This window comes from Triticum aestivum, chromosome 7D, assembly GCF_018294505.1.
Source record: "Triticum aestivum cultivar Chinese Spring chromosome 7D, IWGSC CS RefSeq v2.1, whole genome shotgun sequence".
NCBI classification, from domain to species: domain Eukaryota; kingdom Viridiplantae; phylum Streptophyta; class Magnoliopsida; order Poales; family Poaceae; genus Triticum; species Triticum aestivum.
Window position 1 is genome coordinate 25,212,870 of NC_057814.1, and position 27,413 is coordinate 25,240,282.

Below are 27,413 nucleotides of genomic sequence, written 5' to 3' on the forward strand. Positions count from 1 at the left end.
TACATGGCTAGCAGTAGTGAGGTTTATTGCAGAGCGCTGCTGCTAATATCTACAGCGCTTTTTATCAGGAAGCGCCACTGGTATGGGAGAGCTACTGCTAACTTTATTCCCCTCGCTACTGCTAGTTTTATTAGTTTCTGGGTTTTCTTCCGCATATTTTTTTGTATTTGAACAGGCTTTATACAATAATCTTTAGCATATCATACACATACAAATGTAATCATAGCATATATATACAAATAGTCTCATCAAATCATGTCATCATCATAATCATCATCCAACACAAAGTGGTCTCTCGTCATCATCTCGAAAATAGCGATACAAGTCTCGATTACTTGCAACTACATCGTCATCCACCTAACAATGATATACGCGAGAAGAGCTATCACTTTGAGTGAGAGCGGAACTATGCAGTACATGAGTTTGTATCCCTCTCTCGCATTAGCGTGAACCTAAACTAACTATTAGCTGTCGCTCGGAAACCGGAAACCGGTACACCTGGGCCTGACATTCCGGCCACTCGTCGTATACTCCTGGCATAGCACTTCTTCGCCATCAATAATCTATACACCTGCATCGTCAAATGAGTTGATGATATGCAACATATATAGTTGAGCAACAGAAAGAGACAGACTTGGCAAAGATAGAAGCAACATATCATAAGCATAAATAACAAAGTTCATCGTACCCAAAATGCCCTAACTAGAGTGATCTTCGCTAGTCGAGGAGGACGGTTTAATTACATCACAAATAAAGTTTCGTCGTGCATAACTCAAAGTTTCATCATATAGAAAGTATGGACTAAACGGACACATTGTCATATATCGACAATCACTCCAACATGTCGTGCCATCCATCCAAGTCAGGGAGATAGTCCCCAAGCTTAGCGAAAGGCTTCAGGTCGAGACGCTGAGCGGCTACGCGTGTTCGGACGTCTTCCCGCGACATTTGTCCTTCTTCGTAGAACATCCCTGTTTTTTCGACGACCTCCTTCATGATGATTTGGGCAAGTTCGCGCTGGATGTGATAGAACTCAGCTCGAAGTCGACGATCCTCGATATCTCCTAAGTTCTTTGCCCATTGCAGAATATGGGCATCGCCGGATCTAGGTGACATGCGAAGGTTCTGTTGATCCCTTCTGTACTCCAGCATGTGGTGTAGGACATAGAATCCATCATTAAGAGAATCACTCGGTTGCTGGATGCAGCAGAAGTCGGTCTTATGGCCTAAGGAGGGCCTGCCGTCCCTTTTCTTCTTGTCCTTGACCTCTCCCACCCATGCGCCGTAGTAAAACATAGCACTGTTGAGAACAGACTTTTTGTGGGTGTAATCCTTTTTGTTAGTGTTCTTCGACGAGTCCAAGTAAAGAGCATGGGAGTATCGGGGGTAGAGGATGATGAGGACGGCAAGCCCGCCGCTACGCAAAATAAGTACACCTCAAATTAATTAGCCTCCACCGTGCAAATTAATGATTGAAATCAAAGGAAGGATATCCGCGCGGATGACTTACAGGGGATGATAAGGCACGAGAATCGCCTCCTTGTCCTTATTGGCGAGCATGAAATCGGGGATGTATTCCCTCGCGTATTCACGGTGCTCTGCGCAGACTCCCAAGAAGCCCTCGTGCATGAAGTACGGGTCAGCGACACCGATATCAGGTATCTGCTCAACCCCGATGAGGTAGTTCATGTGCAAGGCATAAAGTCGGACAAACGTAAAATCCAGCTTCTTCAAGTGAAACATGTCGAAGATGTAATCGAATCAAAGGAAGAACTTCTCCGGGGGCAATGTGTCGACGTAAGACAATTGCCGCGGCACGTTAACCACGTAGAGTGGGTATCCTGGATTTTTTGAGGCGATGGGGCCTTTCTCTATCCACAGCACATCGTCATGAAGTCTCCTTAGATCGCCAAATCTGGCTCCTAGCGCTGCTTTAGGTAGGATTGGTTGACCGGGGATATGCCTTTTTGCGGCACTGGGGATATCTATACGGTCTTGAACCCGAGGCTGCTGAGGCGGCTGGATCATAGAAGCAGCTTGGTTGCCTTTCCTCGCTCTCTTCCTAGGCTTCTTTGCTACCGGAAGTTCGTCTATAATACGTTCAGCCTTCGGAGGCGGCAATTTAGGCACCGACTCATGACGCTCAAACCATGAGTAGGCGCCAGTATTGAGATACTGCTGAGTGTCATCCTCATCTATGGCGACATCACCAGCAACTAATGGAGCCACTTCCTCACCCCGTTCGCTATCACCCAGCATGACAGCCGACGCTAATTGGGTAGGTGCGGTGTTGATGTTCATACCTAACTGCGTGCTCGTGGGTGTGCTCCCGGCCGCCTCCAGACGAAGCAGACTCTTTGGCCACAATAGGACCCACCCATTGCAATCACCAAGACACCATGGGGTCTCGTCGTCATCCCCCCTAGTACAAGAGGAGCCAGATTCTCTTGGCCCGGTTTGACACTGGCCACGGAAACCTTGAAGGCGTCCGGGGGGATCGGCCGGCCGGGGAACAGTGGTTCTTTCGGCTTCATTATCGTTGCCTTCCCCACGTCCAGCTTTTCTTCGCTGATGGTGTACAATATTGTGCACGGGGTTACGTCGGCCTGCAAAGACATGTCTGCGACGTGAGACATCCGAAAGGCAATGAAAACGGGAGATTATACATTTATTGAAGAGGGCCGGTGTGACAGATCCCGTGAGGGCGTCGAGCTCAGCCATAGATAAAGCACCGCCGAGCACGTCCGGTGCCGGAGCCCATGCCGGAGCAGGTGCGGGAGCCGGTGCCGGAGCAGGTGCAGGAGCCGGTGCCGGAGCAGGTGCAGGTGCAGGTGCTGGTGCTGGTGCAACGCTAGTCGAGCTGCTCCCGAAGAAGTCAGCAAGGGGAAAGTCCGCTGCATTTTTTCGCTAGATTTTGCCTGCTCCAATTGAAAACGGCCGGAACCAAGACAGTAGACATATCTGCAACCACCTATTTTGCGGCAGCTACCGCTGTTGCGACTGTCTCAGATGATTTCTTCTCAACTGCAATCTCAACCTTCTTGTCGATGTTTTCTTCAGCTAACCTTCGTCTTTCCTTTCTCTCCTCCATGGTCTCACGGTAGTACTTCTTCCATGTGGCACCGTCTCCGACACCGTACACGCGTCCATACAACGGCCGAGTCTCCACCGGGAGTCCTTTCAATATGTTCAATGCCTGGTTGAATGGAGTGTCCCACTTGAGCCTCGCCAACGCCTCAGACGGCGAGTCGCTTTCGGCCGCAATCCTGTGCTGCTCTCTCTACAAAAGGAAAAAGGATCGTTTACAAATATGACTAACGTGCAGTCGAACTGATCGGAAACTAAAACTACCAGCAGTCTCATGAACTCCATCGTGATCGGGTCCGTCTTGAAAACCTTATTGACTGAGTCCCAATGGTGTCATGCCCTGAGGACGTCACGCTCCCGTGGGACGGTGAAGTCCGCTAAGGGGTCTGGGATACCCAGACTCTCGCGTTCCGCGTCCTCCTTGGCCCATATGGACCTCTTACTGTCGTAACCACGGCTTCCGAGGTGGTGGCACCCCATGTTCCTTTGTTGAAGCCCCTTCATGTACTTTGACTTCTTTTGGTAGCTTCGACCTCGCAAGCCGCCTTGAATATTTCAAAGTGCTCTTCCATGATTGTCAGATTATCCTTTACAATCTCGGAGTAGGGTTCCTTTTTGTTGACGATCCGATGTTTCACCCTTGCTTTCCATGCGGCCAACGCGTCGCTAAACTTGGTCATGGCGTGTTTGCTTATCTTCTTCATTGCCGGGTCCTTATCTGGATTTTTATAATCCTTTTCATTCCGGCCCAGGAACAAGAATATCTGGTGCAACTTCTTTAGGAGGGAGGGCCTCATATTATCTTCTTATATAGTTTCTCATCGATGATGGTGGCGATTGTTCGTACGATGCAGCATATTTAATTGCCGTAGCACGATCGCGCTTCCACGGGCGCTATTGGCTCAAAAATGCCGTCGTCCATCTCCGTGACCACCAGTCTAGTAGTCATGAGGTGGTTTGGGCGCCATGGCCTCTTTGCTTTTGGTTCTAGACCGGCTCCGCTAGTCTCGTCACTGGTCTCAGTCTCATCGCCCATCTGCATGTCGGTATCAGTCCCCGATGCGACAGGTGGGCCTAGCAACAACATCCGTTGATCGTCGGCTTCCCTCAAATATTCGTCTGCCGCCAGGTAGACGTCGTCGCAATCAACAGAACCCTGTCCTTCATGGTTGCTAGCCATGTTTCCTACGATTAAATCTAGTCAATTAATTCTAGACCTAATAAAATGAATAATGACATAAAAAAGGCCTACGTTTTGCAGGAACGTTGACTCCTTCCCGGTGCGGCAAATCCCGGGCACTCGATATGTCCTAGTTTGAAACACAAGTCATGCCGAAATTCACGGAAAATTTTGGCATGACGTTTGCTAAAAAGTGGACAAATCGAGCACCTGAAATTTGCCGGAATGGAAATGAATCAATATTCCGGCAAAACATAGGCCACTCGGCTTCATTCCCTGAAACAGTGTTCAAATATCCATCTTCGACACTGCAACACATGTCCAAATATACACGAGAAACCGCATGTCCAATTTTCACAAGCTAATTCAAAAACTAAGTGTAGAAGAAAATTCATTTAACTACTAATAGAACAAAATTCAGTTAACTTTAGTGCTCTATAATGATGAAAGGAAAAAATCTGTTAACTACTAATTTCATTCATTTAGGTTATTCATTTAACTTCACCTAATTAACCTACTGTACCACTACTACTAGCAGCACTACTAACCTAATTAACCTAGCAAAACCCTACTGCCCTAACAAAAAAAACGTCTAATTAACATCTACTAGTACCACTAGTGCCCTAACCCATGTAATATCTACTAGTATCACTATATACTACAAGGAGCACTGCTACAACATTTTTTTCATTTTTTCTGTTAAAAATACATCTATGAAAATAAAAACCATAATTAAACCCTACTGTCGTAACTAACTTTTGTTGTAAACCCTATCGGCTTAGTGGTGGGAATTTTAGTAGTAGCGCTTTTACCATGGGACGTGCTACTGCTATATATGTATCCGTAGCACGGTTATTTTGCACGCGCTACTGATGTGTAGGAGCAGCGCGCTTTTTTAACAAGCGCTACTGCTAAAGTTCTGTGTATAAGGTTTTTCCTAGTACTGTGAGGTGTTTTGGTGACTCAGATTTGGTAGCTCAGCCAGTTTCAGGCACTTGGGATTCTGAGGACCGACTCATGGCAGCTTATCGCCGAGAGGTTGATGCTATTGCTGGTCACTTCAAGGGCTATCAAGTGGAGCATGTTGATCAAGGAAAAACGAGGCAGCTGATGCTTTAAGCCAGTTGGGATCCCAGCGTAAGCCGGTGCCACCAAATATTTTTCTTGATATTCTGCATAATCCTTCAGTCAAACTGCCTATAGAGGAAGATCATGCTATTCCTGACCCGGAGGCATAGCTGGTGGCGGCTCTTCATGCTAATTCTGATAGGACAGTTCCATATTTGGCGTATATGACCCGGGGTGAGTTACCTGAAGATGAAACTTTGGCCACGTGGATAACCCGGCGGTCTAAGACAATGACTATTGTCAATGGAGAGTGGCATCATCGCAATGTTACGGGGGCGTTTCAACGTCGGGTCTCTCCCGAAGAAGGTCGTGAGATCCTACGAGAGATTCATGAAGGAGACTGTGGTCATCATGTCGGCTCTAAGTCCCTCGTGGCGAAGGCTTTTCGTCATGGATTTTATTGGCTGACGGCTCATGCTGATGCAGAGGATTTGGTCAGCAAATGTGATGGTTGTCAGAAATTCTCAAGACGAGCTCACGTGCCGGCTCAAGAATTGAGGATGATTCCAATTGCTTGGCTGTTTGCAGTCTAGGGGCTTGACATGGTTGGGCCTTTCAAAATGTCCAAGGATAAAAAGACCCACCTTTTGGTGGCGGTTGACAAATGCACAAAGTGGGTTGAAGCAGAGCCGGTTAGTAAGGTGATCTTCCGTTTCGGTTTTCCCACAGCATTATAACAGATAATGGCACCAGTCTATCCAAGGGTGCTATGAAAAGATTTATCAACGAGAGCATATTCGACTTGATGTGTCATCAGTGGCTCACCCCAGTCCAATGGTCAAGCTGAGAGAGCCAATCAAGAAATTTTGAGATGCATCAAGCCCCGGCTTATGGTCCCTTTGTAGAGGACGCCGGGTTGTTGGGTGGAGGAGTTACCCTCAGTGTTATGGCGCATCAATACCACCCCCAACAGATCTACGGGTTACACGCCTTTCTTCATGGTTTACGGAGCAAAGGCGGTTCTCCCTAGTGACATCTGTCACGATTCGCCTCATGTGGCGGCTTATGTTGAAGCTGATAATGAAAAAGCACGTCAGGATGCTATTGACCTGTTGGATGAGGAGCGTGACCTTGCGGCGGCTCGTTCGGCGATTTACCAGCAAGATCTGCACCGTTATCATAGCCGCCGGGTTAAAACCAGGACCTTTCAAGAAGGCGATTTGGTGCTCCAGCTTATCAAGGATCAAACTGATATGCACAAACTATCCCCGCCTTCGGAAGGACCCTTTGTGGTCAGCAAAAATCTGAACAACCGGTCATACTACCTTATCGATTTTCGAGACCACTAGGACTAACGCACGTCGGAGGAGGAGACCCGCCGGCCGTGGAATATTGCTCATCTTCGGCCTTATTACACCTGAGCCACTCGCTCTTGTGATGTATATATTTTGACAATGTATATATTATAATGAATATAATAAAGCCGGCATCCCTGATAATTCAGGGCCTCTGTCATTTCATTTCTGAGTATAATGAGTCTTTATTGTCACTTCATATGATCACTTGGAGGCGTCCTGCTCATTGAGCATAGCTATGACTACCCTCTTGATCCGGCTTGTACGCCATAGTTACCAAATACTTGGGGGGTTGCTGCTCATTGAGCATAGCTATGACTACCCTGCTGATTCGGCTTGTACGCCCGGAATGAAAATTACTCGGGGGATTTTTGTTAATGAACAGAGCTTTGATGACCCTTGTAATAGGCTTGGACGCCAGGTGTATTCATCAAAAAATCTAGGTTATCCTGCCTTTTGTAAGTCTGCCACTCCGCCCAGGTAATCCTGGAATGACTCGCCGTACTCTTGACAGTCAATCTTATAAAGACCCTGAACTTGTCAAAGTTAAAACGTTGATTGGTCATGTGAGGCCCGACTTACAAGGTTTGAATGAAGGCTTAACTCAGCGGCTGTGTGGCCCTTGAAAAGCACTTGACTTTGAGGCTTGGCAGCCTATGAAAGCCTTGTCTTTCGATTTATATTTGATTTGAACATTTTTTGAGATTCATCTCTTGTGACATGTTAATACATGGTTGAAAACCGATGAGAGCTGTGTTGCCATATGGTTCATATCTGAATCTATCTGGAGTTTATTAACCCGGCCTGGCTTTGGACTTTAAGTCGCCAGTATGTGATGATTTTATGTGCTTAGAGCGTTGTGCTCTAAGTTTTGGGATATTACTGCTTAAGCGGCAGTATGAATCAATTGAACAGGGCTTTGTGCTCTCAATCTTTGGATTGTAACCCTTACTGCACAGATATGATAAGCTGGCAGTATGAGGAAATATCACAGGTATGATATTTTATTATAATTATATAAGGTTGTGATTAGACCAACCCTGGGTATGGACTACTTTAGTCACCAGTGGTTTTTATATGGGGTATTGTGACCCACCCTGGGGTAAAACGCCAGGGCACTTGTGATCTGTTTGTATGGAGGAAAAATAATAAATTTGATCTGCATAATTGATGATATCATGAGCATAAGTGGCAGATTTTCAACTGACGGATCAACAGTGTTATGCAAACAAAACGTGCACGATGGAATGGCAGATCATAGTTTAACTAGCCTATTACATGGCTCCCTGAGCCGAAATGATTAAGTGTGTTTTCAAAGCAATGCTTGATGATGAAAATTGAGAACTGTCCTGCGGATCAGCTCTCCTGGTCTTGGCGGTTTGGGGCTTCTGGGTCATCCCGCGCCGGTTCTTATTCTCCCTCCATCGTCTGGAAGTCAGGCGATGACCAATTGATGCCAGTCAAGGCTTGGAATTCAGATTCATCATCGATAAGCCAAGACAGATCGATTTCAGGGGCAAAAGTGTGCTTACGAATTGGAGGGATAAGATCTGCAATTTTGTAAGCCGGCGTGGGCATTTTCTGGATCTCAGCGGTGTAAGCCGCCTGATATTTGATCAGATTTGTTTCTTCAACAAGCAGGCTCACCAAGGGACGCATCTCCTACACACACGCAGCAAAATCTTTCTAATCAAAAGCAGACCCGTCCTCTTTAAAACTAGGGCAGCCAGTGGCTAGCTCGGCCGGGTCTAATTCTGACCGCCATGCCTTTGCTCGGCTTAAAGCCGTAATGGCATCGGCTCTAGCAGCCAACCGTTTGTTTTCTTCAATACGGCAGGCAAAACAGAAAGTTGGCTTAAAACGTTGCTGAGAAGAGATGGAGCTTGATTACTTGGGGAGATGGTGGCTATCGTACGATGAGCTCCGGCGTATAGTTGTTCTACTAATGTATAAACCGCCTTGAGCTTTATTAGTATCTCCTTCCCAAGATTGTTGCTTCTGGGACCTGCATGGCATATGATGATTAGGTCACCTGATGGTTTATAACATGGAAGGCGGAAGGTTATTACGATATAACAGGTCTTACCAAAGATAGCAAAAGTCATCTAATTGATATGATGCTTCAAGCCACTAAGTTCTATGGTGACCTCTTCTAATGAGGCCTCAGCCTTTTTAGCTCTCTTAATCAGGGAAGCCTTCTCTTCAGTCAAGGAAGCTTTCTCAGTATTAAACTCAGTTTTGAGTTTTTCATTTTCATCCAAGGTAAACTTGAACTTGGAGTGAGCCTTCCGGGTTTCAAATTCTTGTGCTTCAAGCCGGGTTTTTAAATCAGTCAGCTGAGACTGAAATCGACTGGATGCTTCCTAAAAAGAGCAGGTTTAAACAAGTATGCACAGTTATGAAGTAGTATATATTGATAAGTCACAAGCCCTTTGCAAGCAATAGCACTTGGCACTTGGGAGCTAATGCATGGAGAAAGTTTCTTTATACCACACTATATATTGCTAAGTCCCAAGCTCTTTGCAAGCAATAGCACTTGGCACTTGGGGGCTAATGCATGCGCAGTTTTCTTTTTTGATGCAATGGTAGATGACCATCATTCATACTTTTTCAGAAGTTAACCCGGTTTGCATGAGTGACTAAAGATTTGTTATCTCACAATGATAAGTCCCGGTTTAATCATATGGATTCAACCGGCCCTTGGTGGTTACAGCTGCAAAATTCATCATTATTACTGAAGACCCAGCTTAACTTAACAGGTTAAGCTGGCCCTTGGGGGCTACAGGTGAAAAATTGATTATTGAAAGCCTCGGCTTATCTTGATAAATTTAAGTCGGCCCTTGGGGGCTACTTGTTTTGATTCAGATGCATAAGCTACAGACTATCTAACAAGTCTACAGTATATTATATTCTATCATATTTAGTAGACTTGGGGGCTAAAGGAATATAGCTTACGTAAAAGCGAAAGTTGAACGACGTATTTCTGATGCATGTGCTTAACCATGTCAATCTCTAGATCACGGCTGCTGTGTATTTGATTAAGATAGCTGGAGATGATTTCGCTCATACTCAGATGAGAATAGTTGGCCATGTCAAATTTGACCTTGCGCCTTTCAAACAATTCTTCCTTGGCAGAATACTTGCTAGAGCAATAGGATTCCCCGATTCTTGGAAACCAGTGCCAGTGATCAGAACCTCATCAGTGTCTGGTTCTGAAGGCTTGACTGGAATCGGCGGTTCAGTGCCCAAGGGGTCAACAACTATATAATCAGCAGATGTACCATGATTTTCTGGTGGCGGGTCATAGGCAGGTTCTTCCGGTTGTTGCACGGAGGCCTCAAAAATGGGTGCTTGCTTTTCTGGTTCATAAGTCTTGGGATCCTCTGTTGGCTTGTTTATCTTAGCCTTTTTACTAGGCTTTGCTTTCCCAATGCAAGAGGATTAAAAAAGTCAGTATGAGTTTAGATATGTTGAAAAGATCATATAAAGTTGGTACCTAGGAGCAGTCTTGAAAGCCGGAAGCAGAGTCTAAGATGAATTGCCAGACGAAGAGTGAGAGTTTCCCTGGTAATTTGAGTCAGGAGGACTAAGTGTTTGATGAATAAAATCTTCCTGAGAATAAATAAGAGTTGGAATTTTTGGAAGTACCTCATTCTGGCGCTTGCGTGGGGCTGGCGTGTTGGGCAAGCCGGAGGAAAGTTATCCACCTCCACTGGACAGGGTTCTGCGCCGGTTCTCATGCTGTTGTTGCTTCAAAATAAAGTTGGGATCCAAGTAAGCTAAAGGGTTAGAAAACCTTACTTTCCGGATCACTCGTCGAATTTTCTGGCTCGCCAAGGGCTCTGAGTCGGAGGAAATAATAGTTACCTCGTCATCACCCGCCTGGCTGGTTTCCCCTTCATCCTGATAGAAATCAGTGTCAATAAGATGGATGAAAAATAGCCAAGGGAATCAAGGTCTACCTCTGACTCGTCATCATCTTCGTCCAAATTGAATAGATCAGAAGCAGTGGATTTCTTCTTGTTCTTCTTCACGGCATTGGTCTTAGCCCTGGCCCTCTTGGCGGCTTTTTCATCACACTTTTTATCCCAAAAGGCCTATTTAGCCTGCAATAAATTACAATAAAGGTTGGGGATTTCAAGGTTCTACGAACAATGAAGTAAAGTACATAAATCGGACAGACTTACATCCGGTGCCGGGTTGAGGGCGCAGAAGGGATTTAACCGCACTTGGCTGCAGCTCTCCAAACATTCATTGAGAAGAGTCTTGGTCATCTCATTGATGGCTGTTTCAGTCAAACACGTTGAACTGTAACATAGTGAGTCTTTAGTGTCGCCGGTTGATGTCTACTACACAACCTTCTTCTTGTAGACATTGTTGGGCCTCCAAGTGCGGAGGTTAGTAGGACAGTAGCAAATTTCCCTCAAGTGGATGACCTAAGGTTTATCAATCCGTGGGAGGTGTAGGATGAAGATAGTCTCTCTCAAGCAACCCTGCAACCAAATAACAGAGAATCTCTTGTGTCCCCAACACACCCAATACAATGGTAAATTGTATAGGTGCACTAGTTCGGCGAAGAGATGGTGATACAAGTGCAATATGGATGGTAGATATAGGTTTTTGTAATCTGAAAATATAAAAACAGCAAGGTAGCAAGTGATAAAAGTGAGCGTAAACGGTATTGCAATGCTAGGAAACAAGGCCTAGGGCTCATACTTTCACTAGTGCAAGTTCTCTCAACAATAATAACATAATTGGATCATATAACTATCCCTCAACATGCAACAAAGAGTCACACCAAAGTAACTAATAGTGGAGAACAAACGAAGAGATTATTGTAGGGTACGAAACCACCTCAAAGTTATCCTTTCTGATCGATCTATTCAAGAGTCCGTAGTAAAATAACACGAAGCTATTCTTTCCGTTCAATCTATCATAGAGGTCGTACTAGAATAACACCTTAAGACACAAATCAACCAAAACCCTAATGTCACCTAGATACTCCAATGTCACCTCAAGTATCAGTGGGTATGATTATACGATATGCATCACACAATCTCAGATTCGTCTATTCAACCAACACAAAGAACTTCAAAGAGTGCCCCAAAGTTTCTACCGGAGAGTCAAGACGAAAACGTGTGCCAACCCCTATGCATAAGTTCACGAGGCCACGGAACCCGCAAGTTGATCACCAAAACATACATCAAGTAGATCACGTGAATATCCCATTGTCACCACAGATAAGCACATGCAAGACATACATCAAGTGTTCTCAAATCCTTAAAGCCTCAATCCGATAAGATAACTCCAAAGGGAAAACTCAATCCATCACAAGAGAGTAGAGGGGGAGAAATATCATGAGATCCAAACTATAATAGCAAAGCTCGCGATACATCAAGATCGTACCACCTCAAGAACACGAGAGAGAGAGAGAGAGAGAGAGATCAAACACATAGCTATTGGTACATACCCTCATCCCCGAGGGTGCACTACTCCCTCCTCGTCATGGAGAGCGCCGGGATGATGAAGATGGCCACCGGTGAGGGTTCCCCCCTGCAGCAGGGTGCTGGAACGGGTCTAGATTGGTTTTCGGTGGCTACAGAGGCTTGCGGCGGCGAAACTCCCGATCTAGGTTTCTTTCTGGAAGTTTGGGGTTATATAAGAGGTGTTGGAGTCGGGAACAAGTCAGGGGGTCCCCGAGGCGGCCACGAGGCAGGGGGCGCGCCCAGGGGGCTAGGTCGCGCCCCCCACCCTCGTGGTGGCCTCCGGACTCTTCTGGCCCACTTCCGGTACTCCGTGGGCTTCTTCTAGTCCAAAAATGATCTCCGTCAAATTTCAGCTCAATTGGACTCCGTTTGGTTTTCCTTTTCCGTGATACTCAAAAACAAGGAAAAAACAGAAACTGGCATTGGGCTCTAGGTTAATAGGTTAGTCCCAAAAATCATATAAAATAGCATATAAATGCATATAAAACATCCTAGATGGATAATATAATAGCATGGAACAATCAAAAATTACAGATATGTTGGAGACGTATCAAGCATCCCCAAGCTTAATTCCTACTCGTCCTCGAGTAGGTAAATGATAAAAAACAGAATTTTTGATGTGGAATGCTACCTAACATATTTATCAATGTAATCTTCTTTATTGTGGAAAGAATATTCAGATCCATAAGATTCAAGACAGAAGTTTAATATTGACATAAAAATAATAATACTTCAAGCATACTAACCAAGCAATTATGTCTTCTCAAAATAACATGGCCAAAGAAAGCTTATCCTTACAAAATCATAAAGTTTGGCTATGCTTCATCTTCGTCACACAAAATGCTCTCATCATGCACAACCCCGATGACAAGCCAAGCAATTGTTTCATACTTTAGTATTCTCAAACTTTTTCAACTTTCACGCAATACATGAGCGCGAGCCATGGACATAGCACTATGGGTGGAACAGAATGGTGGTTGTGGAGAAGACAAAAAAGAGGAAGATGGTCTCACATCAATTAGGCATATCAATGGGCTATGGAGATGCCCATCAATAGATATCAAAGTTTGTGAGTAGGGATTGCCATGCAACGGATGCACTAGAGCCATAAGTGTATGAAAGCTCAACAAAAGAAACTAAGTGGGTGTGCATCCAACTTGCTTGCTCACGAAGACCTAGGGCATTTGAGGAAGCCCTTCATTGGAATATGTAAGCCATGTTCTATAATGAAAAATTCCCACTAGTATATGAAAGTGACAACATAAGAGACTCTCTATCATGAAGATCATGGTGCTACTTTTAAGCACAAGTGTGGAAAAAGGATAGTAACATTGTCCCTTCTCTCTTTTTCTATCATCATTTTTTTGGTGGGCTTCTTTGGCCTCTTTTTTAGGTTTCTTTGGCCTCTTTTATTTTTATTTTCTCCGTCCGGAGTCTCATCCCGACTTGTGGGGGAATCATAGTCTCCATCATCCTTTCCTCACATGGGACAATGCTCTAATAATGAAAATCATCACACTTTTATTTACTTACAACTCAAGAATTACAACTCGATACTTAGAACAAAATATAACTCTATGTGAATGCCTCCGGCGGTGTACTGGGATATGCAATGAATCAAGAGTGACATGTATGAAAAATGAATGGTGGCCTTGCCACAAATACGATGTCAACTACATGATCATGCAAAGCAATATGTCAATGATGGAGCGTGTCATAATAAACGGAACGGTGGAAAGTTGCATGACAGTATATCTCGGAATGGCTATGGAAATGCCATAATAGTTAGGTATGGTGGATGTTATGCGGAAGGTAAGTGATGGGTTCATGGTACCGGCGAAAGTTGCGCGGCACAAGAGAGGCTAGCAATGGTGAAAGGGTGAGAGTGCGTATAATCCATGGACTCAACATTAGTCATAAAGATATCACATACTTATTGCAAAAATCTACAAGTCATCAAACCCAAAGCACTACGCGCATGCTCCTAGGGGGATAGATTGGTAGGAAAAGACCATTGCTCATCCCCGACCGCCACTCATAAGGAAGGCAATCAAAGAAACACCTCATGCTTCAAATTTGTCACACAACGGTTACCATACGTGCATGCTACGGGACTTGCAAACCCCAACACAAGTATTTCGCAATTTCACAATTACTCAACTAGCACGACTCTAATATCACTATCTTCATATCTCAAAACAATTATCAAGTATCAAACTTCTCATAGTATTTAATGCACTCTATATGATAGTTTTTATTATACCCATCTTGAATGCCCATCATATTAGGACTAATTTTATAACCAAAGCAAATTACCATGCTGTTCTAAAAGACTCTCAAAATAATATAATTGAAGCATGAGAGATCAATAATTTCTACAAAATAAAACCACCACCGTGCTCTAAAAAGATATGAGTGAAGCACTAGAGCAAAAATTATCTAGCTCAAAAGATATAAGTGAAGCACATAGAGTATTCTAATAAATTCCGATTCACGTGTGTCTCTCCCAAAAGGTGTGTACAGCAAGTATCATTGCGGAAAACTAAAAAGCAAAGACTCAAATCATACAAGACGCTCCAAGCAAAACACATATCATGTGGTGAATAAAAATATAGCCTCAAGTAAAGTTACGGATAGACGAAGATGAAAGAGGGGATGCCTTCCGGGGCATCCCCAAGCTTAGGCTTTTGGTTGTCCTTTAATTTTACCTTGGGGTGCCTTGGGAATCCCCAAGCTTATGCTCTTGCCACTCCTTATTCCAAAATGCATCAAATCTTTACCCAAAAACATGAAAACTTCACACCACAAAACTTAACAGAAAACTCATGAGCTCCGTTAGTATAAGAAAACAAACCACCACTTTGAGTTACTGTAATGAACTCATTATTTATTTATATTGGTGTTAAAACTACTGTATTCCAACTTCTCTATGGTTCATACACCCCGATACTAGCCATAGATTCATCCAAATAAGCAAACAACACACAAAAACAGAATCTGTCAAAAACAGAACAGTCTGTAGGAATCTGTATCAAACAAATACTTCTGGAACTCCAAAAATTCTGAAATAAATTGGTGGACGTGAGGAATTTTTCTGTTAATAATCTGCAAAAAGAATCAACCTAAAATAACTCTCCAGTAAAACATGGCATCTAATCTCGTGAGTGCAAAAGTTTCTGTTTTTTACAGCAAGTTTGCAAAGACTTCACCCATGTCTTCCCAAAGGTTCTACTTGGCACAAACACTAATTAAAACATAAAACCACATCTAAACAGTGTCTAGATGAATTACTTATTACTAAACAGGAACAAAAAGCAAGAAACAAAAATAAAATTGGGTTGCCTCGCAACAAGCGCTATCGTTTAACGCCCCTAGCGAGGCATAAAAACAAGAATATATCTAGGTATTGTCATCTTTGGTATGCAATCATTAAATTAAACACATATGACTCTTAGGGGATTCTTTGGTTTTATTAATGATCAAACTCCTAGGCAAGAAATCAAGAAATTCATTTGTAGTAAAAGGTTCCTTAACGATATCAAAAAAATTGGGGTGAACACTTATTGATTTGAGGTCTTCATTTTCTTTACTAGAAGATTCACCCTTATTTTTGGGAACATAGATAAACTAGGCAACTTTGGTAGGAGGAGGATTTGAATTATTTTTAAAGGAAGAAAAGGCGGATCCCAAATTGTTAATAATAACTTCAAGTTTATCAATTCTAGTGGAACCTTGGTCTATCTTCTCATTAACCATGGGTTCCTTTTCCCTAAGATTTTTCACAGTAACTCCTACCTTAGATCCATATTGGGTAATGTGGTTATGGATCTTTTTATCCAAATTTTCAATTATTTCTACAGTGGCAATTTTATTTTCAATAATATCAAGCCTTTGCATCACATGTTCAGAGTTAAAATAGTTCCATTGACCAAAAGATGTGGTGGACCTAACAAATCTATCATAGCATTATAAGAATCAAAAGTATGGCTTCCCAAAAAATTCCCTCCGGTAATGGTATCAAGAATATATCTATTCCAAGGAGTGATGCCAACATAAAAATTGCGAAGAAGAACGGAAGTGGATTGCTTTTTAGTAGATCTATTTTGAGCATTGCAAATTCTATACCAGGCATCTTTTAGATTTTCTCCTGCCCTTTGTTTAAAATTGAGAACTTCATTATTGGGAGTATTAACATTGATAGGGGGACTAGCCATGACAGCTAAACAAACGATCTAACACACGGACACCAGAGAGGCAAGCGAAAAGAAGCGAACAGAAAAAGGCAAAGAAAAGGCAAAGGTTTTTGAAAATCGTTTTAGAAGTGGGGGAGAGGAAAACGAGGGGCGAATGGAAAATAATGTAATGCGAGGGAGAAGAGTTTGTGATGGGTACTTGGTATGTCCCAACTTGAGCGTAGATCTCTGCTACCTCTCTAGCATGCGTTGGTTTTCCCATGAAGAGGAAAGGGTGATGCAGAAAAGTAGCGTAAGTATTTCCCTCAGTTTTTGAGAACCAAGGTATCAATACAGTAGGAGACCACATGCAAGTCGCCTAGTACCTGCACAAACAATCAAGAACCTTGCAACCAATGCGATAAAGGGGTTGTCAATCCCTTCACGGCCACTTGCAAAAGTGAGATCTGATACAGATAATAAGATAAATATTTTTGGTATTTTTGTTGTATATATTGGAAAGTAAAGATTGCAAAATAAACGGCGACAGAAATTGGCAAGTTGATGATAAACTAATATGATGTAAAATAGACCCGGGGGCCATAGGTTTCACTAGTGGCTTCTCTCATGATAGCATATATTACGGTGGGTGAACAAATTACTGCCGAGCAATTGATAGAAAAGCGCAAAGTTATGAGAATATCTAGGCATGATCATGAACATAGGCATCACGTCCGTGTCAAGTAGACCGAAACGATTCTGCATCTACTACTATTACTCCAAAAATCGACTGCTATCCAGCACACATCTAGAGTATTAAGTTCATAAGAACAGAGTAACGCATTAGGCAAGATGACATGATGTAGAGGGATAAACTCAAGCAATATGATATAAACCCCATCTTTTTATCCTCGATGGCAACAATACAATACATGCCTTGCTGCCCCTGCTGTCACTAAGAAAGGATAGCGCAAGATTGAACCCAAAGCTAAGCACTTCTCCCATTGCAAGAAAGATCAATCTAGTAGGCCAAACTAAACCGATAATTCGAAGAGACTTGCAAAGATATCAAATCTATGCATATAAGAATTCAGAGAAGAATCAAATATTGTTCATAGATAATCTTGATCATAAACCCACAATTCATCGGATCTCGGCAAACACACCGCAAAAATTATTACATCGAATATATCTCCAAGAACATCGAGGCTCCCCTGGATGTTTTCAGGGTATAAACGTATATATAGGTGAAAGAAGTAGGTCAGTGGAGCTACGAGGGGCCCACGAGGGTGGGGGCGCGCCTACCCCCCTGGGCGTGCCCTCCTGCCTTGTGGCCGCCTCGTTGCATCTCTGACTTCCACTCCAAGTCTCCTGGATTGCGTTTGTTCCAAGAAAGATCCTCGCGAAGGTTTCGATCCGTTTGGATTCCGTTTGATATTCCTTTTCTATGAAACACTGAAATAGGCAAAAAAACAGCAAGTGGCACTGGGCCTCTGGTTAATAGGTTAGTCCTAAAAATAATATAAAAGAGTTATTATTAAAGCCCATTAAACTCCCAAAACAGATAATATAATAGCATGGAACAATAAAAAATTATAGATACGTTGTAGACGTATGAATCTCCCCGGCTACGGCGCCAGAAATGGCTAATTGACGGGAGATCAAATCTTGACTTGACTTGGCGCAAATCTCCCCGACAACGGCGCCAGAAATCCTTTTTGCTACCTCTTGAGCATGTGTTGGTTTTCCCTTGAAGAGGAAACGGTGATGCAGCAAAGTAGCGTAAGTATTTCCCTCAGTTTTTGAGAACCAAGGTATCAATCCAGTAGGAGATAACACGCAAGTCACCTAGTACCTGCACAAACAATCAAGAACCTTGCAACCAACGCGATAAAGGGGTTGTCAATCCCTTCACGGCCACTCGCAAAAGTGAGATCTAATAAAGATAATAAGATAAATATTTTTGATATTTTTGTTGTATAGATTGGAAAGTAAAGATTGCAAAATAGTAAAACGAGATGTGATGTAAATAAAAGAGATGCAATATAATAAGAAAGAAACCCGGGGGGCATAGGTTTCACTAGTGGCTTCTCTCAAGATAGCATATATTACGGTGGGTGAACAAATTACTGACGAGCAATTGATAGAAAAGCGCATAGTTATGAGAATATCTAGGCATGATCATGAATATAGACATCACGTCTGTGTCAAGTAGACAGAAACTATTCTGCATCTACTACTATTACTCCACACATTGACCGCTATCCAGCATGCATCTAGAGTATTAAGTTCATAAGAACAGAGTAATGCATTAAGCAAGATGACATCATGTAGAGGGCTAAACTCAAGCAATATGATATAAACCCCATCTTTTTATCCTCGATGGCAACAATACAATACGTGCCTTGCTGCCCCTACTGTCACTGGGAAAGGACACCGCAAGATTGGACCCAAAGCTAAGCACTTCTCCCATTGCAAGAAAGATCAATCTAGTAGGCCAAACTAAACCGCATATAAGATTTCAGAGAAGAACCAAATATTATTCATAGATAAACTTGATCATAAATCCACAATTAGTCGGATCTCGGCAAACACACCGCAAAAGAGTATTACATCGGATAGATCTCCAAGAACATCGAGGAGAACTTTGTATTGAGAATCAAAGAGAGAGAAGAAGCCATCTAGCTAATGACTATGGACCCGAAGGTCTGTGGTAAACTACTCACACATCATCGGAGAGGCTATGGTGTTTATGTAGAAGCCCTCCATGATCGATTCCCCCTCCGGCAGATCGCCCGAAAAGGCCCCAAGATGGGATCTCACGGTTACAGAAGGTTGCGGCGGTGGAAAAGTGGTTTCGTGGCTCCCCTGATGTTTTTAGGGTATAAGAGTATATATAGGCGAAAGAAGTACGTCGATGGAGCTCCTTGGGGCCCACGAAGGTGGGGGGCGCGACTACACCCCCTGGGCGCACCCTCCTGCCTCGTGGCCACCTCGCGGAGTTCCAGACATCAACTTCAAGTCTTCTGGATTGCTTTCGTTCCAAGAAAGATCATTGCGAAGGTTTCATTCCGTTTGGTATTCCTTTTCTACAATACAGTGAAATAGACATAAAGACAGAAACTGGCACTGGGCCTTTGGTTAATAGGTTAGTCCCAAAAATAATATAAAAGAGCATATTAAAGCCCATTAAACATCAAAAACAGATAATATAATAGCATGGAACAATAAAAAATTATAGATACGTTGGAGACGTATCATTCAACAACCGACGCGGTTATGACTTCCAGCTCAACTGCCGCGGTGGCGGCTGCTGCTAGCAGCACTGCGCGCCCGCCGGCTCAAGCTTTGACAGACTTATTGGAGGCTTTGGCGACTCTGATGGGGGTGGAGGTAACCCCGGACAATGACGAACAGCACAAGGTGGATGTGGCGAAGCTGCGAGATGAGATAGCTCAAGCCAAGGAAGAACTGGCGGCTGAGAACGCTAAGATGGCTACAGAGCGGGATGCTTTGGACGCCAAGGCACAACGGATTCAGGTAGAGTCCTTCCGGCTCACATGGGACCAGAACGCTTCAAACGAGATCCTGACGAGGAGGCACCAGAGTCATATACCCCCGGTTTATGAGCCAAGGAACCTCTTCAACACACCTCGAGCAGGGACCAGTGACCCGCCGGTGGTGAACCGGGCGGTCGAAGCGCCTGGGACTGGAGCGCCGGTTCAGCCATGTGCGATGGACCCGTCACGTTTGAATAATACTCTGCCTCAGCATGTTCCGACACCTCCGGGTCATTATTCTAACCCTTTGGATAATATTATTGCTGCGGCGACGCGACTGGCGGCTCTACCAGTTGAAGGTGAGTCTCCAACAGCGATAGAGACACGGAGGGCCAGAGAGCTTCTTCAGACAGTTGTGGCTCAGCAGGCGGCTTATTCTTATAGCCGTGAGCAGATTCACTCAACCCTCAACCAAGTCGGAGTTATAGCAGGCGTATTGAGTCGCCCGCCGTTTCAAGAAGTGAGCAACACCGTAACCAAACTCGTGGGCATGACCCGGCCCGCGGAGGTAAAAATGCCCAGGCTTTGGTGGATCAGGACAGGGCGCGTCGGGAGGCTGAGGTGGCGGCTCAGCTAGCGGCTCAACAACAATCTCCGGTTTATCCATCAGCTTCGGTGGAGGCCGGCGTGACCTCTAGAACCTTGGGTGTGCCATGTTTAGTGCCGGCTGTGCGTAACGAGCGTTTACCTAAGGATTTCAAGGGTCCTCGTAAGGTGCCTAATTACACAGCAGGTCAACCCCCTGAAGCTTGGATCAAGAGCTATGAGATGGCCATGGAGATGCTGGATGTTAGCGATGCTACGTGCGCTAAGTATTTCACCATGATGTTGGATGGACCGGCTCGTACTTGGTTGAAGGGCGGCTCAGGATCCAATTTTTTCGAGAACAATCATGGGTCGAACGGCGGCTCAGGATCCGGTTCTCACGGTCCTAGTTGTGGTGGTGGCGGTTCTAATTCCGGTTTCCAGGGCCAAGGCAATCAAGGCGGTTTCAATCAACAGTCTAGTCAGGGAAATCAACAGTCTAGAGTAACCCGAAGCAGTTGAATAGTGGAGAGTACCACGTCTTCTCCACAATTTTATGCAAGCGGGATCAGAAGCTCCATAAGAGGGCAGTGAACGCAGTTGAGCCGGCGATTCCCCGTTACTTACAATGGTCTGAACATCCTATTCTCTGTGCCGTGAGGATCACCCGCCCCGGGTTGATAATCCAGGTCACTTGGCACTGGTGGTGGCACCTCAGGTTGGAGTGTACAGATTTACTAAGGTGCTCATGGACGGGGGCAGCAGCATCAATATTCTTTATTATGAAACTTCTCGTCGCATGAGCTTGACTGACAAAGATCATAAGCCGTCAAACACTGTTTTTCATGGCGTGGTGCCTGGTAAGTCGGCGTACCCAGTGGGTAAAATATCTTTGGAAGTGGCTTTTGGTGGTGATCATGATTCCAGATCTGAGACATTGACCTTTCAGGTGGTTAAAATCAAGAGCCCTTATCATGCTCTGTTTGGGCGGCCGGCTTATGCTAAGTTCATGGCAAGGCCGTGTTATGTTTATTTGCAGCTTAAGATGCTGGGTCATAAGGGTACTATCATAGTGCATGGAAGCCCCAAGATAGCCTTGGAATGTGAAGAAGGCGATGTTGCTTATGCTGAGTCTGTCTATGCAACAGAAGAGTTGAAGTTTTACAAGGATAATGTTGACCCGGCGGATATGGCATCTTTGAAGAAGCCAACCACAGAGCATGACCCTTGTTGAAATTTAAATCAGCTGACGACACTAAGCTAGTTGACTTTGTTCCCGTTGATTCATCCAAGTAGTTCAGTATCTGTGCTAATATGGATCAGAAATAGGAAAGCGCGCTCATCAAGTTCATCCGTGAGAACTGGGACATCTTTGCATGGAAACCTTCAGACATGCCAGGTTTACCGAGGGAACTCGCTGAGCACACTCTTAATATTGATCCAAACTTTAAAGCGGTCAAGCAAATCCTTCGCCGTTTTAATGAAGAGAGGCGCAAGGCCATTGGTGAAGAAGTGGCCCGGCTCTTGACAGCTGGGTTTATTGTTGAAGTTTTTTATCCTGAGTGCTCGTACTTAAGAAAAACGGTACTTGGCGTATGTGTGTGGATTACACAGACCTAGACAAGGCATGCCCGGCTGATCCTTTTGCTCTCCCCCGTATTGATCAGATCATTGATGCTACGACGGGTTGTGAGCGTTTTAGCTTTTTGGATGCTTACTCTGGTTATCATCAGATCAAGATGGCGGTTAAGGACCAGGAGAAGACAACTTTCATCACCCCCTTTGGAGCCTTCTATTATGTATCTATGCCCTTTGGGCTCAAGAGTGCCCAGGCGACTTACCAGCAGTGTGTGCAAAATTGCCTTCATGATCAGATTAGGCGTAATATTCATGCTTATGTGGATGATATTGTGGTGAAATCCAGGAAGAAGGAAACCCTGATAAATGATTTGAAAGAGACCTTTGACAATCTCCGGGTCTACAAGATGATGCTTAACCCGGCCAAGTGTGTCTTTGGTGTACCAGCAGGCAAGCTCTTGGGCTTTCTGGTTTCTAAACGGGTATTGAAGCTAACCCGGAGAAAGGCTATCACTTCCCTGGCTAAACCGGCATGTATTAATGATGTTCAACATCTGGCGGTTCGTATTGCGGCCTTAAGCCGGTTCATAAGCCGTCTGGGTGAAAAGGCTATCCCTCTATACCAGATGATGAAGAAGACAGATCACTTTGTCTGGAGTCATGCTGCTGATCAGGCGTTTGAGGCCTTGAAGAAACAATTAGCTGAGCCGCCGGTTCTTGCTGCTCCCATTGATAAAGAGCCCTTGTTGTTGTATGTGGCTGCCAATAGCCGAACTGTTAGCGTGGCAATTGTGGTGGAAAGGAAGGAATATGGCAAGGAGCATCCAGTTCAGCGGCCGATTTATTACATCAGTGAGGTTCTCATTGAGTCCAAGCAGAGGTATCCACATTGGCAGAAGCTCGTATACTCCTGGCATAGCACTTCTTCGCCATCAATGATCTATACACCTGCATCGTCAAATGAGTTGATGATATGCAACATATATAGTTGAGCAACAGAAAGAGACAGACTTGGCAAAGATAGAAGCAACATATCATAAGCATAAATAACAAAGTTCATCGTACCCACAATGCCCTAACTAGAGTGATCTTCGCTAGTCGAGGAGGACGGTTTAATTACATCACAAATAAAGTTTCGTCGTGCATAACTCAAAGTTTCATCATATAGAAAGTATGGACTAAACGGACACATTGTCATATATCGACAATCACTCCAACATGTCGTGCCGTCCATCCAAGTCAGGGAGATAGTCCCCAAGCTTAGTGAAAGGCTTCAGGTCGAGACGCTGAGCGGCTACGCGTGTTCGGACGTCTTCCCGCGACATTTTTCCTTCTTCGTAGAACATCCCTGTTTTTTCGACGACCTCCTTCATGATGATTTGGGCAAGTTCGCGCTGGATGTGATAGAACTCAGCTCGAAGTCGATGATCCTCGATATCTCCTAAGTTCTTTGCCCATTGCAGAATATGGGCATCGCCGGATCTAGGTGACATGCGAAGGTTCTGGTGATCCCGTTTGTACTCCAGCATGTGGTGTAGGACATAGAATCCATCATTAAGAGAATCACTCGGTTGCTGGATGCCGCAGAAGTCGGTCTTATGGCCTAAGGCGGGCCTGCCGTCCCTTTTCTTCTTGTCCTTGACCTCTCCACCCCGTGCGCCGTAGTAAAACATAGCACTGTCGAGAATAGACTTGATGTGGGTGTAATCCTTTTTGTTAGTCTTCTTCGACGAGTCCAAGTAAAGAGCGTGGGAGTATCGGGGGTAGAGGATGATGAGGACGGCGCGCCCGCCGCTACGCAAATTAAGTACACCTCAAATTAATTAGCCTCCACCATGCAAATGCATGATTGAAATCAGAGGAAGGATATCCGCGCGGATGACTTACAGGGGATGATAAGGCACGAGAATCGCCTCCTTGTCCTTATTGGCGAGCATAAACTTGGGGATGTATCCCCTCGCGTATTCACGGTGCTCTGGGCAGACTCCCAAGAAGCCCTCGTGCATGAAGTACGGGTCAGCGACACCGATATCAGGTATCTGCTCAACCCCGATGAGGTAGTTCATGTGCAAGGCATAAAGTCGGACAAACGTAAAATCCAGCTTCTTCAAGTGAAACATGTCGAAGATGTAACCGAACCAAAGGAAGAACTTCTCCGTGGGGAATGTGTCGACGTACGACAATTGCCGCGGCACGTTAACCACGTAGAGTGGGTATCCTAGATTTTTCGAGGCGATGAGGCCTTTCACTATCCACAGCACGTCGTCATGAAGTCTCCTTAGATCGCCAAATCTGGCTCCTAGCGTTGCTTTAGGTAGGATTCGTTGACCGGGGATATGCCTTTTTGCCGCACCGGGGATATCTATACGGTGTTGAACCCGAGGCTGCTGAGGCGGCTGGATCATAGAAGGAGCTTGGTTGCCTTTCCTCGCTCTCTTCCTAGGCTTCTTTGCTACCGGAAGGTCGTCTATAATACATTCAGCCTTCGGAGGCGGCAATTCAGGCACCGTCTCATGACGCTCAAACCGTGAGTAGGCGCCAGTATTGAGATACTGCTGAGTGTCATCCTCATCCTCATCCTCATCTATGGCGACATCACCAGCGACGAATGGAGCCACTTCCTCACCCCGTCCGCTATCACCCAGCACGACAGCCGACGCTAATTGGGTAGGTGGGGTCTCGATGTTCATACCTAACTGCGTGCTCGTGGGTGTGCTCCCGGCTGCCTCCAGACGAAGCAGACTCTTTGGCCACAATAGGACCCACCCATTGCAATCACCAAGCCACCGTGGGGTCTCGTCGTCATCCCCCCTAGTATCAGAGGAGCCAAATTCTCGTGGCCCGGTTTGACACTGGCCATGGAAACCTTGAAGACGTCCGGGGGGATCGGCAGGCCGTGGAACAGTGGTTCTTTCGGCTTCATTGTCGTCGCCTTCCCCACGTCCAGCTTCTGGTCGCTGATGGTGTACAATATTGTGCACGGGGTTACGTCGGCCTGCAAAGACATGTCTGCGGCGTGAGACATCCGAAAGGCAATGAAAACGGGAGATTATACATTTATTGAAGAGGGCCATTGTGACAGATACCGTGAGGGCGTCGAGCTCAGCCATAAACAAAGCACCGCCGAGCACGTCCGGTGCCGGAGCCCATGCCGGAGTAGGTGCGGGAGCCGGTGCCGGAGCAGGTGCAGGTGCTGGTGCAATGCTAGTCGAGCTGCTCCCGAAGAAGTCAGCAAGGGGAAAGTCCGCTGCATTTTTTTCTAGATTTTGCCTGCTCCAATTGAAAACGGCCGGAACCAAGTCAGTAGACATATCTGCAACCACCTATTTTGCGGCAGCTACCGCTGTTGCGACTGTCTCAGATGATTTCTTCTCAACCGCAATCTAAACCTTCTTCTCGATGTTTTCTTCAGTTAACCTTCGTCTTTCCTTTCTCTCCTACGTGGTCTCACGGTAGTACTTCTTCCACGTGGCGCCGTCTCGGACACCGTGCACGCGTCCGTACGACGGCCGAGTCTCCACCGGGAGTCCTTTCAATATGTTCAATGCCCGGTTGAATGGAGTGTCCCACTTGAGCCTCACCAACGCCTCAGATGGCGAGTCGCTTTCGGCCGCAATCCTGTGCTGCTCTCTGTACAAAAGGAACAAGGATCGTTTACAAATATGACTAACGTGCAGTCGAATTGATCGGAAACTAAAACTACCAGCAGTCTCATGAACTCCATCGTGACCGGGTCCGTCTCGAAAACCTTATTGACCGAGTCCCAATGGTGCTGTGCCCTGAGGACATCACGCTCCTGCGGGACGGTAAAGTCCGCCAAGGGGTCTGGGATACCCAGACTCTCGCGTTCCGTGTCCTCCTTGGCCCATATGGACCTCTTCCTGCCGTAACCACGGCTTCCGAGGTGGTGGCACCCCATGTTCCTGTATTTAAGCCCCTTCATGTACTTCGACTTTTTTTGGCAGCTTCGACCTCGCAAGCCGCCTTGAATATTTCAAAGTGCTCTTCCGTGATTGTCGGATTATCCTTTACAATCTCGGAGTAGGGTTCCTTTTTGTTGACGATCCGATGTTTCACCCTTGCTTTCCATGCGGCCAACGCGTCGCTAAACTTGGTCATGGCGTGTTTGTTTATCTTCTTCACTGCCGGGTCCTTATCTGGATTTTTATAATCCTTTTCATTCCGGCCCGGGAACAAGAATATCTGGTGCAACTTCTTTAGGAGGGAGGGCCTCATATTATCTTCTTATATAGTTTCTCATCGATGATGGTGGCGATTGTCCGTACGATGCAGCATATTTGATTGCCGTAGCACGATCGCGCTTCCACGGGCGCTATTGGCTCAAAAATGGCGTCGTCCATCTCCGTGACCACCACTCTAGTAGTCATGAGCTGGTTTGGGCGCCGTGGCCTCTTTGCTTTTGGTTCTAGACCGGCTCCGCTAGTCTCGGCACTGGTCTCAGTCTCATCGCCGGTCTGCATGTCGGTATCAGTCCCCGATGCGACAGGTGCGCCTAGCAACAACATCCGTTGATCGTCGGCTTCCCTCAAAAATTCGTCTGCCGCCAGGTAGACGTCGTCGCAATCAACAGAACCCTGTCCTTCATGGTTGCTAGCCATGTTTCCTACGATTAAATCTAGTCTATTAATTCTAGACCTAATAAAATGAATAATGACATAAAAAGGCCTATGTTTTGCAGGAACGTTGACTCCTTCCCGGTGCGGCAAATCCCGGGCACTCGATATGTCCTAGTTTGAAACACAAGTCATGCCGAAATTCACGGAAAATTTTGGCAAGACCTTTGCTAAAAAGTGGACAAATCGAGCACCTGAAATTTGCCGGAATGGAAATGAATCAATATTCCGGCAAAACATAGGCCACTCGGCTTCATTTCCTGAAACAGTGTTCAAATATCCATCTTCGACACTGCAACACATGTCCAAATATACACGAGCAACCACATGTCCAAATTTCACAAGCTAATTCAAAAACTATGTGTAGAAGAAAATTCATTTAACTACTAATAGAACAAAATTCAGTTAACTTTAGTTCTCTATAATGATGAAAGAAAAAAATCAGTTAACTACTAATTTCATTCATTTAGGTTATTCATTTAACTTCACCTAATTAACCTAGTGTACCACTACTACTAGCAGCACTACTAACCTAATTAACCTAGCAAAACCCTACTGCCCTAACAAAAAACGTCTAATTAACATCTACTAGTACCACTAGTGCCCTAACCTAAGTAACATCTACTAGTATCACTATATACTACAAGCAGCACTGCTACAACATTTTTTTCATTTTTTCTTTTAAAAATACATCTATGAAAATAAAAACCATAATTAGACCCTACTGTCGTAACTAACTTTTGTTGTAAACCCTATCGGCTTAGTGGT